The 14,001-nt window shown below is 36.8% G+C and overlaps 1 pseudogene; it reads right to left on the reverse strand.

The window, feature by feature from the left end:
• Nucleotides 1-7,110: 7,110 nt before the first annotated feature.
• Nucleotides 7,111-7,784, reverse strand: LOC124080650 (protein MIX23-like; annotated as a pseudogene).
• Nucleotides 7,785-14,001: the final 6,217 nt, after the last annotated feature.

Below are 14,001 nucleotides of genomic sequence, written 5' to 3' on the forward strand. Positions count from 1 at the left end.
GGCCAAAGCCAGCTGTGGGAAAGGATCAGAATGGTGTGAGCATCACCTCCATCCTAGCTCACTTTTGAAATTGTTGAGCACACTCCCTAGGCCTCAGAATGCCTAGAGACAGGCATGCCTCCGTACAGAATTCCATAAGGTAGAACCCAAGGCCTGATGTAAAAGGTTTCCATATGTGGTTTCTATTTGTTAAGACATTGCCTGTGGTTGTTTTGTTCTATAATGGCAGAGTCGAATAGCTGTGGCAGAGACCTTCTGGTCCAAAACATGAAAATACCCTCTGCCTGGTAAACAGACTTCAGTGCACTATTTCTGGGCCCAAAGGAATTTTACAGTGTTATTCACTTTATCTGTTTATCTGTTAATCTCTACATACCAATTTCACGTACTTTTTTGTAATTATACTAGGTCTATTCCACAATAAAAACTTTTGAGAGAGAGAAGAAAACAGATCTTATGAAGTGGTAAAATTCATCTTCTGTGCTTTTTATTTCTCTTATTGAGGATATTGTGAGATGACAAATTATATACTAGATCAAGAAAACTCTTAAACTTTATCTGATTATAGTCAATAGAGTACTAGTTATTCTTAGGGAAAGCAATGATAATATATATTTTTATGTAAATATTTTTATTGCTTAAAATATATGTCTTTTACATATAGATTAAAATTTATATTATAGACAACTTTTTGTTTATGCCCAAATACTACATAGTTCAATTATAGACTTTTTCTATAACGTGAAATTAGAATCAAAATAACATGTAACTTTTTTTATATGAGTTTACTCTTCACATTTTCTTAGCCTTTTAGGTTTGGTGCTCAGAGATTATAAATCATATGGCACAAAAATGTAAAAGGACAGATACAAATCAAGAGTATAAACCCATAGAATGGAAAAAATATTTAAAAATCAAACTATATAAAGAACTCTTATAACTCAACAAGAACAAAGAAACCAACAGCCAATTCAAAAACAGGCAAAGGACTTAAATAGTCATTTCTCCAAAGATCTCCAAATGGCCAGTGAGCATGTGAAAAGATGCTTAATATCATTAACCAATAAGAAATGCAAGTCAAGGGCTGGGGTTGTGGTTCAGTAATACAACACTCACCTGGCACATGTAAGGCACTAGGTTCGATCCTCAGCACCACGTAAAAATAAATAAATAAAATAAAGGTATTGTGTCCATCTACAACTAAAAATAAAAAAAAAAAAAGAAATGTAAGCCAAAACCACAAACCCAATCAGATGGCTATTATAATTTTAAAACAAAATATAAATGTTGGAGAGAACGAGAAGAAATTGGAAACCTCAGCATTGCTAGGGAGGATGTAAAATGTGTAAACACTGTGTAAAACAGTTTGATGGTTCCTTAAAAATTAAACATAGTCAGCTCCTGTGGTGCTCACCTGTAATATCAGCTACATGGGAAATTGAAACAGGAAGGTCACAAGTTCAAGTTGAGCTTGGTAAACTTAGCAAGACCCTGTCTCCAAATAAAATATAAATAGGGCTGGGAATAAATAAGTAGGGCTCAATCATGTAGCTTGGTGGTAGAGTACCACTGGGTTCAATCCCCAAGTTCACTGAAAAACTTTTTTAAAAAGAGTTGGGGATGTAGTCAGTGGTCAAGCACTTGTCTTACGTGCACAAGGCCTTGATTTCAATCCCTAGTATCGAAAAAAAAAAAAAAGATAAACATATAATCATATGATTCAGCAATTCCACTCCTAGAATTTCAGAAGAATTGAAAGCAAGGATTCAAGCAATACATCTATGTGAATTGAAATGACACAAACGAACAAATAGGTTATGATTTCACTTGTCTGAGGTACCTAGACTAGGTACATTCATAGAGATAGAGAGTACAATGGTGATTGCCAGCGGGTGAGGAGTGGGGAAGGGGGTGTTATTGTTTAATGGGCACAGGGTTTCTGTTTGGAATGATGAAAAAATTCTGGAAATGAACAGTGATGACAGTTTTCAACATTGTGAATATACTTAATGTCACTGAATTATACACTTAAAAGAGTTATGATGAAAATTGTGTTTTATATACATTTTGCCAAGGGGGGAAGAAAACTAAAAGGAGTCTGGATCTCATTTCTTTTTTTTTAATATTTATTTTTTTAGTTGTAGTTGGACACGATACCTTTATTTTATTTATTTATATGTGATGCTGAGGATGGAACCCAGGGCCTCGCACATGCCAGGTGAGCACTCTGCCGCTGAGCCAGGACCCCAGCCCTGGATCTCATTTCTTAATGAGATCAGGAAAAAGGGACAGATGGTGATACAGGACTGGAACAGGCTGAGATCCTCAGTCTTCCCAGGATCCCTGTCTCTCTGGGACAATTTGCCTCTTTCCTGACAGCCTCCCACAATTCCTGTGAACTGGATGGCTTTCTGTTCACCCTCATCCACACTCATCCCCCAAATGTGATGTGGCTCAGTGGTAAAGTGCCTCTGGCTTCAATCCCCAGTATCATAAATAAATAAAGCCACAATACTAAATTGGTCAGGGCAAAAAAAAGAACAGATAAAGGTGACACTTAACAGATGTAGATCCAAAGCTTAGAACAGAGAAATGATTACTATACAATCCAGTCAATCCATTCCTAGGCATTTATCCAAAATAAATGAAAGTTCTATATAGTCACACAAAATCCTGTATGCAAATATTCTTAGCAGCCTGTTTTTGTGATAGTAAAGAACTGGCAGTAACCCAAATTTTCATCAACAGGTGAATGGGGAAGTAGCTCAGTGCAAATTTTATGTATGCAAATTTTAGTATAGCCACACTATGTAACACTACTCCGCAATAAAAAGGAAAGAATTGCTGATAAAGTGGGTGGAGAATTGCAAGAATTGCAAAAGTGGATGAATTTCAAGATAAGCATGCTGAGTGAGAGAAGCCAGAGGAAAGGAGCACATGTTGTATGATTCTAGAAGTCTACAGACTTAAATAAGGTCTGCAGAATGCAAATAACCTATAGTGACAGAAAAGAGATCAGTAGTTGTCTGGGGACAGAGCCAAAGAAAGGTAAAGGAACTAAAAGGCATGAAGTCATTTGCTGGGATGGCGCTATATTCATTATCTTGATGTAGTGATTGTTTCACAGGTGTACACATATCTCAAAACTCATTGAATTTCATACTTGAAGTATGTGCATTTCTGTTTTTGGAAAAAGAGAGCAAGAGGGAGGTAAAGAAAGAGTACCTTTTGATCCTCCCCATTTGGGGAACATGGGTTTACCAGAAGCAAGGGACATTTAATCCCCTAAATATTTTGAGATAGGGTCTTGCTAAATTGCCAAGGTTAATCTCAAACTTGATATCCTCCTGACTTAGCCTCCTGAGTCACTAGGATTAGAGGCATGTGCCATCATACCTGGCCCCATTTGTTGTTTTGTGATGGAATCTTACCGTGTTGCACAGGCTGGTCTCCAACTCCTGGGTTCAATCAATCCTCCTGCCTCAGCCTACTGCGTGGCTGGAGCTACGACCAAGCCTGGTTCCATCTCTGACCTTCTTCAATACAAAGTTAGGATACATAGATATCAAAAATCACCATCACTACTGTGTGCAGTAGCTATAGTCCCAGCTATTCAGAGGCTGAAGTGTAAGATTACTTGAGCCCAGGGGTTCCCACTTAGCTTGGGAAAACAGACTTCTCATAAATACATACATACATAAATTGCCATTGCCACTCTAACATGTACTAATCACTAAGTCACCTTCATGACTCCTTTTCGGTATCTCTAGTTTATGTCCCTTTCCATTCCCACAAACCACTGTTTCAATCTAAATCCTCTTTCCCTGCTGTTTGGTTACAATCTACTCTTACTCTCAATTTTCTCCCCATTCAGTCTAACATGAAGGTGACTATCAGAATAATCTTGACAAAAGACATATCCTACTACATGACACCTATTATTCAAGCCATCATTAAAAATCTGTGTTGCCAAGTGCCATATCCCAGCAGCTGAGGAGGTTGAGCAGGAGGACAGGAGTTCAAAGCCAGCCTCAGTAAATTAGCAAGGCCCTAAGCTACTCAGAGAGACCCTGTTTCTAAATAAAAAATACAAAATAGGGCTGGGAATTTGGCTCAGTATTCCAGTGCTCCAGAGTTTAATCCCTGGTACCCCCCACCCCCGCAAAAAAATCTGTGTATATCCACACAGCCTGAAAACAAAAGGTTATAAAAATAAAATGTTAGCAGTGGTTATCCCTGTGAAGTAGGATGATGGATGAGTTTTTATTCTTTTGTTTCTATGTTTTATATATTTTGTGGGAGTTTTTTTCTAATAAAAATATCCTTGTTGATTTTACTTGTTATAAAAGGAATGAACACTTGCTGTAAAACATTCAAGCAACACAAACAATATGGAAATAAAGTAAATTTGGAAAGTGGAGTTTGTTTGGTCCCGGTCACTAACGCTGTGGTTGTGTCCCCAACATTCAACCAACCCTTCTCTCCAAGAGGCAATTTGGGCGGGATTACCCCTACCCACAGCTCCAGGGATGGCTTCTGGAATGACCTAAACCAGCGATTCTCAAGCCTAATATCCAAACTCTGATATTGTAACCAACATTTTATAGCACAGCCTTTACCATCCTGACTTATAAAATCAATAGAACTTATGATAGACTTCTGGCACACAAAATTCTTTTAAAGTTAGGAGCCGAGTTTACTGGTATTTATTTTATTATTTTGCTTCATAACATATGTGTGTTCACAGGTGTGTGTGTATAGTACTATATAATCCATTTTAGCTGTTGGATATATACAGTTACAGAGGAAAACATCACAACTTAAGAAAGATGTCAGACACCATTTTAAAGAGGCTTCTGAGTGTTGAATGGGTAATTTTAATATCTGTATAATGCTGCAAATATAATATAAATGAGAAATAAGACAATAACTCATGATAAAATAATATATACTTCAATATGTACATGCTTGAGCACAACCATAATAGAAGACATAATGAGGTAATTAGATACTTGAACCTCATAGCAGAATCACCATTTATGCCACAGTATGTATGAAGCAGCTACTGTGTGTCAGGCACTGTTTATTAGAAAGGCAGACAAAAATCCCTGCCTCACAAAGCAAACATTCTAGTAACTTGGTAGGAGATAGACATCAAGCGATCAACATAATGCACAAGTAAGTTTTGGTTTGTTTTGCTTTGCTTTGCTTTACTTTTATGTTTAATTGGAACCAGGGTTTAAAATTTATACATAAATTTATTTTGGAATAGTGGTTCTTTTTGGAGAGTTGTAAGAGAAATTCACTATATTTGAGGTGGAGGTTTAATTTCTTTTTTGGCAGGGGGGATACCAGGGATTGAATCCAAGGCACTTAACCACTGAACCACATCCTCAGCCCTTTTTTATAATTTATTTAGAGACGGTCTCCTTAAGTTGCTTATGTCCTCACTAAGTGGCTGAGGCTGGCTTTGAACTCATGATCTTCCTTGCCTTAACCTCCCAAGCAGCTGAGATTACAGACATGCACCACTGCACCCCAGCAGAAAATGATACATTTTATGGGGGGGAAAAATAGGACAATTGGGAGGTGGGTAGCAGATTGTAGTTTAAAGTAGAATGGTCAAAGCAGCCCTCACTAGAAGGTACACTCAAAAGTTGTGAGGGAGTGTATCATGCAAATGGTCTAGGGAGAAATTATTCTGGCGAGTAGAACAACCAGTGCAAAAATTCTAAAGCAACATACTTAGCAAGTGTATGGTTTCTAAGTGGACCAAGGAAATGGATTGGAGAAAGTGGTATAAGTAAAAGCAGAAGTAGGAAACGAATCAGAGAAAGTAAAACAACTAGATCTCCAAGGGCCTCACAGGCCTTTGTAAGACTTGTACTCTGAGCAGAATGGTGAAACATTAGAAGGCTTTGAGCACAGGAGTGATATGATCTGACCTACATTTTTAAAGGAAAATTCTGACTGCTGTGTTGAAAATAGATTTTAGGCAAATAAGGGAGGGAGCAGGGAGACCAGTTGAGAGGTGGTTAAGAACCCAGGCAAGAAATGAATGCAACAACAACTTCAAATTCAGACTGATATTCAGTACCGTATTTCATAGAATCTAAGACATCATTGATTGTAGGATATATCCTGATTTCAGAGATGTTAAAATATGCAGCGTGAATTACATTATGCAGCGTGAATTGCAATATGCAAGGCTGAATCAGTGACTCAAATACCACAAATGTTCGTGGTTGAAGATATGATTTTTCTGAAATAATGAACAACTTTTGGTAAAGTTCCAAATGTAACAAAGTACTATTTTTTCTCAATTTACCCATTAACCCCATATAAGAAATTTAGTTTATATTAAAACTACACTAAATAGTTCATATTTATATAAAAAATACAGTTTGAGTCTAGATTCAAATTATTATACACAAATTTTAAAAATCTGCCTTAATGCATATTATAAGTTGTAGGTTGTAGGAAAATTCTGAAATGTATTTGTCCCACAATTGAAACCTAATCCCCCTGGCCTACATTCTCTAAATGCTCAATCATTGTGATAACCAAAACTTCTCCCCAAATTTCAAGAGTCTGTAGAATGGGATGCCAGCATAGTTCATATTCAGGAACAAACTCATGACCACTTCTATGGTCCCCAGGGTTATGGTCCTTTCAGAGGGAAGCCAGGGACTGCTTGTGCGATGGGGGAGGGGAGATACCCTTTCCTATCTCGAGTGCACTCCAGCCCTCCTACCACCAGAGGGAGCCTGCCTTTAGATAAGGCCCTAACCATTTTTTTTTTTTTTTTTTTTTTTAATTTTTAGTGTTTATTTTTTAGTTTTCGGCGGACACAACATCTTTGTTTGTATGTGGTGCTGAGGATCGAACCCGGGCCGCACGCATGCCAGGTGAGCGCGCTACCGCTTGAGCCACATCCCCAGCCCGGCCCTAACCATTTTTAAATTCTTTATTTTTAAAAAGTTTTTTCTGTTGTTGAGGATCAAATCTATGGCCTTGAGTATGCTATACAAATGCTCCACCACTAAGCTACACCCCCAGCCCTAAAACTCAAATATTTATTTTTATATTATTTAACCAATATGCTTTTTTTTTCAGAAAATTATTTTAATAGTTATAAAACACTTTTTTACAGAATCAGTATAAAATAGCAATTGATTATTTTATAATTATCAGAATTATTTAGACTTGAGGTCTTGGCTAAGTGGGGCTGAAATCAACAAAAGGTCTTGGACTGTTGGCTCAGAAATCATCCTAAGAAGCCCACCCTGTTGATGTCTGTCGTGCTTAGCTCTCATGAGATGACCCGGTTCTTCTTTTAAAAAAAGGATCTCTCTTTATTCATTCTTTGGAGGCTTGAAGTGAATTCGACAGCGTTCATTAAACACCTTCCAGCTCCTGTCATTTACCACTTCTTCAACATTCAGTTCTGATTGCATCCACTTCAACTTTGTTCTTTTCTAAGTTGCTTTAATAACTTGAAATCATCCAAATTCTTTTCTCTCTCAACGAAGGTTTTTTACTACTTCTGAGGTTTGGACTATACAATTTTTTATAACTTTTTCCCTACTAGCATGAGCTGCCATCAAAGACTCATAAAGTTGTTCACAGGTTTGGCTGGCATCGATTTTCCCTGCAAAGGAAGCTGTTGGAACCGTAGTGTTTAATTCAGGTACTATTCTGTCATCAATTGTCCTCATCACCTTGAGTAATTCCTGGAACTCGGCGAACTCCTCACAGCTCACACCGCCACTGGGCACCGCCATATTCCCAATCTGCTTTTGATAAACCTTTAGATTTTTGCAGTGTTTGAATACTGTAAACAAGTTGCTGCACACAGTGGGGCACACCTGTAATCCCAATGGCTCAGGAGGCTGTGGCAGGAGGATCTGGAGTTCAAAGCCAGCCTCAGCAATTTAGTGAAGGCCTAAATCCTGGTATACACACACACACACACACACACACACACACACTATAAACATGCTGAAGCAAATATCTTTTCAAATATTTATTTCTTTTGAAAACATTTTTAGAAGAAATGCTTTCCCATTAGTTGTAGCAATTTTAATTCCTAATAATGGCTTTTGAGAGTCCCTGATTCTCTGTTCTTAAAAATATAGTATTTTTCATTATTTTTATTTTTGCTGTCTCTCACTTTTATTATAATATAATTTTATTATACGTTAAAGTGAAATTGGGAATTTTTTAAATGTTTACTAGACAATTTTATTTCTTTTTTTTGTGAATTGCCTGTTCAAATCCTTTGTCCCTTTGTCAACCAGATATTCATCATTTGTCTAATAAAAGCTCTTTATAGAATTAAGGATATTAAGTTCTTTCCAATCTTATATGCTAAAAATATTTTCCACAGTTTATTATTGGTGTTTTAGCTTTTTAATGGAATTTTTCATGTCAAGTTTTATTTTTAGCATTAGTTTTCTTATATGAATATCCAATTATCCTAACATCATTTATTGAACAATCCATCATTTCCTATTGTTTTGAAATATCATTCTTCCCTTTTTGTTCCATTGATTTTTTTCTACCTATGTATCAGTGCTTCTCCTAATTCTTCTCTATCTTAAATGTTTTTTCTAACTTTATATCACATTTATGTTTTCTAGGTGAGCTTTAGAAACAATTTAACATATTACAAAAATATCTATTGGGGGTTTATTTGGATTGCATTGCAATCAGATTAATTTGTAAAGAAATGATTTTTTTTTTTAGTTGTAGATGGACATGATACCTTTATTTATTTATATGTGGTGCTGGGGATCGAACCCACATGCAAGGCAAGCATTCTACCACTGAGCCACAATCCCAGTCCCAGGATTTATTTTTATAACAAGTTTTTCCTTTCGTGAAAATATATAACTATTGTTCAAGATTAGTTTTATGCTTTTGAATAAAAATTTATCCTTTTTTCTGTAAAGGTCCTACACGTTTTAGATTAGGTTTATTCAGAAGCATTTTATAGCAGTTGCTATCACAGTGAACCAAATATTTTTCTATCTGGTATATATCTTAGTGTGTTTATTTGTGTGTGTGTGTATGTGTGTGTGTGTGTGTAAACATATTGCTATTTTCTGAATGTGTGTCTCCTCCAAAATTCATACTGAAACTTGATCCCCAAGTGTGGTATTATTTTGCAAAGTGATTAAATTATAAGGGCACTCCTCATGTAGATAAATGCCATTATAAAGAGGCTTCAGGAAGGGCTTGCCCCTTTTCTTCCCTCCATTTTCTTCCATGTGAGAACACAGCTTTTATCCCCTCCAGGGGATGCATAACAAGGTGCCATCTCAGAAGCAGAGACAGCAGCCTTCACTAGAAGCAAACCTTCCAGTACCTTGATGTTGGATATCTCAACCTTCAGATCTGTAAAAAAAATAATTTTCTATTATTTATAAGTTATCCATCCATAGCATTTTTTTTTACAAATTTTTTTTAATATTTATTTTTTTTTAGTTTTTGATGGACACAACATCTTTGTATGTGGTGCTGAGGATCGAACCCGGGCCGCACGCATGCCAGGCGAGCGCGCTACCGCTTGAGTCACATCCCCAGCCCCTCCATCCATAGCATTTTGCTATAGCAGCACAAATAAACTAAGACATACACATACATATAGAAGCTCCATGATTTACAATGGGATTATGTTCTAGCAAACCTATCATAGGTTGAAAATAACATTAAATCAAAAATGTATTTAATACCTCTAATCTACCAAGCATGATAGATTAGCAACATAATACACTGTTGTTAGCACATGGCTGACTGGAAGCTGTGGCTTGCTTGCTACAGCTGTTCAGCATCCCAAAGAAAGTGTAATACTACATATTACTAATTCAGGAAAATCAAAATTCAGAAATCAAAGTACAGTTTCTTCTGAATGAGTATCACTTTTGCACCATCATAAAGTTACAAAAAAATTTATAAGTCAAACCATCATCACTTGGGAACCATCTGTATATTGTATGTATCCTATTAGCCACCCCACTGGATTCTTTCTTTTTTTTTTTTTCTTGGAATTTTCTCAATGAATAATAAAATGGTCTCCAAATAAAAATCTTTAAAAATTTCTTTTGTAAGCTGTACCTTTTACTTACTTTTCTTGTCCTATTGCAATAGCTAGTCCTTCCAGAAAACATTAACAATGGGACTAGTGGATGGCATCTTTGTCTTGTTTTCCTTTTTAAAAAATGTAACAGCTTTATCGAGATATAATTATTTACAACAAAACTTACCCTTTAAAAGTGTACAATTCAGTGTAATAAGAATTGTAATGCATTCCACTGTCATATAAAATAATAGATAAATAAATAAATAAATAAATAAATATTTTTTAAAAGTGTACAATTCAGCATTTTTATTTTTATTTATCTTTTTCAGTTTATTATTAGTAGTAGTATTTGTAGTAGTAGTAGTACTGGGGATTTAACCTAGAGGTGCTCTACCACTGAGCTACATCCCCAGGCCTTTTTTGTTTTTTATTTTGAAACAAGATCTTGCTAAGGTCACCCAGCCTGGCTTCAAAATTGGGATCCTCCTGACTCACCTTCCTGAGTCACTGGGATTAAAGACATGCACTACAACACCTGGGCACAACTCAGTGTTTTTAGAAAGCTGAGGTGGATCTTAAAGGCACTAGCTGCTAGAAGCTGTCAATGACTATATTACTTGCAGCTATATGGCAAGTGTTTTTTTTTTTGTTTTGTTTTGTTTTGTTTTGTTTTCATACAAGGGGTTGAACTCAGGGGTGTTTAACCACTGATCCACATCCCCAGCCCTTTTATATTTTATCTGGAAACAGTACCTCACTAAATTGCTGAGGCTGACTTTGAACTCAAAATCCTCCTGCCTCAGCCTCCTGAGTTGCTGGGATTACAGACATGCATCACGCACCTGGTTGGCAAGCATTTCTTTTAGAGATAGGTCTGAGCATTACACCTCATAGTTACCCTCTTTGTATTGTAATCTTTTATGTACGTGCTATCTCATGAGGTTTAGGATATTTTCTTCCTCTTCTTTAAATAATTCTTTGTGCTAGGTGTGGTGGTGCACACCTGTAATCCCATCAGTTTGGGAGGCTGAAGCAGGAGGATCGAGAGTTCAAAGCCAGTCTCAGCAACTTAACAAGGCCCTAAGTAACTCAGTGAGACCCTGTCTCTACACAAAATATGAAAAAGAGCTGGGGGGTGGCTCAGTGGTTAAGTGCCCCTGGATTCACTCCCCGGTACCAAAATAATAATTATTATTATTATTATTCTTTGTATCTCTAAAAGTGCCTAGCATAACTTCTGCCCATGATATAACTTTATTATATATGTATAATAAATTATTAATTACCTGCCTGTTGATTTAGGACCTTTATTTAATGTGGGCAGAAAAGTATAAAACACAGTTTTTACCAATAATGTGTAAATGTATTGAAAGACCTAAGCAATCTCATTCTACTTGGGACTTCATTTTGCTCTGAAACTTAACCTCTGACCTACTGCAGTCCTAAAGTCAGGAAAATACCACAGCAAAGCTCTGTGGAAACAGTTCTCGGAAAAGCTGCAGATGGTGATCACCTAAGACAGGCCAAGATATCAAAATATCTGAAATTCCAGATGGCCCCCACCTAGGTGTGGTGACCAATATCTAAACTAGAAGCCCTGCACGTACTCCCCTTGCGACATCCTCACGATTTAAACCAATCAATTTTAAGTGCGTCAACCCCTTGAACTAACCAATAATTCTTTCCAGATTCTTTCCCGCCACTTGATACGCTAATCATGTTTTAGAGTTGTTTTATGATTTTCCCGCAGCATGTGATGATTTGCTAAGAGATGCTATGATATATGTGAAGTCCCTGCCTTCCCCAAAGAATGTATAAAACTGCTGCAAACCCTGGGCTCGGGGCCTCAGTGTCACCAGTTGCTGTGTGCACAGAGGACAGAGCTAGCTCGCAATAAACACCTCTTTGCTGCTTACATCAATCTTGGCCTCTGGTGGTCTTTTGGGGGTTCCGAATTCGAGCATAACAGTATAACCACTAGATGTTAGGATTACTGATTTGTAGTATTTGCTGGTTTCCAAGGTATAAATACTCCCACCAAGGTCAATTTCAAGCTGCCCACATGACGTTAACCAGGATGTAAAATTCTTGAGAATTTAATAATCAGGCCTCTCAAACTGATCCAAACCAACTCGGGTACATCATTAGTCTTTACATTCAAAGAGTATTTTTGAGTGTTATCTTCCCCCTTTGGTTTTTATTTATTGAAAAAGAATAATAAAAGATATTAAATGAAATTTTTTAAGAACTCACCCATAATTCAATTATTGTAATAGCTAACATAACTGAATTTTTCTGTTCCTAGTCTTTGCCTCACACAAATTTAAGTAATTATTATCAACAAGTTTTTTTAAAAAAATATTGTGGTAAATTTCAAACAATACAACACGGACATAATAAAATAATCATCCCCATGTATCATTGCCCACCCCTCAAAATGTTCACCTGTGGCCCGTCCTGTCCTGTTCACATCACCAGCCACTTGCAGCCCTCACAACGCCACCACTTTTTGAAACAAATCCCAGACATCATATCCTTCTATCTGTAAATATTTCAGTAGTAACCATTAAATTTTTCATTCAGCTTTTTTCACTTGTAGTCTAAGGAAGACAAAGATATAAATAATGCAACTAAAAAATTTTAAGTATTCTGGTGTTGGCAGTGAAGGTTGATTTGGGAAAAGCAGAAGGAGGAGTGTGTAAGAGCTATCACATCTGGAAAGCTTTATTATTAAACCTTTTTATTTTTATTTTCCATCCTTCCTTTTGTGGTGAAGGATGGTAGAACCCAATTAAAATTCCACATGTTATCATGTGCGTCAACATTAACATGGACCCAATCACAGCGTCTCTACACATGAAAAACACTCATCAAAATAAATTCTATTTAATGGACCTAAATCCCAAGATAGTTATTAGGCATCTTCTCCAATGTCAACAATTTTAAAAGATTTCACTATCAACACCCTTGGATATATTTATTATTTTTTTAAATTTTCCATCCATTGACCAGATATTTCCAGGAAGACAGATTATTGTCTCTTTCGCTCTTCCACTCTTTTATGCTCCAGTGTCATCAGTGGTGTCACTCTTCAGCCCTTTAGAGATCAGCATAGAGAAGGCAAAACTGAAAGTCAGCCCCAAACAGAAAATTGGCAAACAGGAAATCCTCATTATCCCCCCATTTATTGTAAATGACATTTGTTGCTGAAGTAGAGTAACTCATCAGTGCAAATTGGGAGGCCAGGATCTGTTCTCATTAGTTTTGTAACCCCTTTAGTCTGTTCATAATTCTGGGCACAGGCACTATCTCTTACCCTAGTTCTTACAATCTACCTTACAAGGTAGATTGTATTATACCAAATGTGCAGATGAGGAAACCAAGATTCAAGAGACTTAAATAAGCCAAACCCTTAAATGTAGTAGAGTCAGCGTCTGGACCTTAGTGAATCAGCTGGGGCTATTTCGGTGTGAACAAGAGAAATTGGCTAAGCTTAGTTTTAAAAGGGGGCCTTAGTTAGAAGGATATTTAACAGCTCACAGAATGAACGGGAAGCTGAAAGAGACATGCCAGAACCAGAAAGAATGAATATCAGCCATGGCCTTTTTGTTTGCATTCTTCTCTCCTTCTGTCATTTTGTTTAAGATTCAAAGTTTGTGGAAAGAAATCCCTATTTGTCCTTAAATTCCAGTGGGGAGGAAGGCTAGAATTTACAATTTATCATCCCATGAGGCAGAAGAAGCAGTTCCTTGAAAGGAATCCGGGGTATAGTTTTGAAGGGTGAAATGGACATTGAGTCACAAAAAAATAAAATTCTGTGATGACATCTTGAATGCATTATACACAACTTCCTTCAAGGAAGGGCATTGCCTGGGTGAGGGAGACGCATCTACAGACACCCTTCAGCTATCAAGCCC

This window comes from Marmota monax, unplaced genomic scaffold, assembly GCF_021218885.2.
Source record: "Marmota monax isolate L192 unplaced genomic scaffold, Marmota_monax_Labrador192_F-V1.1 WCK01_AAM20220418_F8-fsc00078, whole genome shotgun sequence".
NCBI classification, from domain to species: Eukaryota; Metazoa; Chordata; class Mammalia; order Rodentia; family Sciuridae; genus Marmota; species Marmota monax.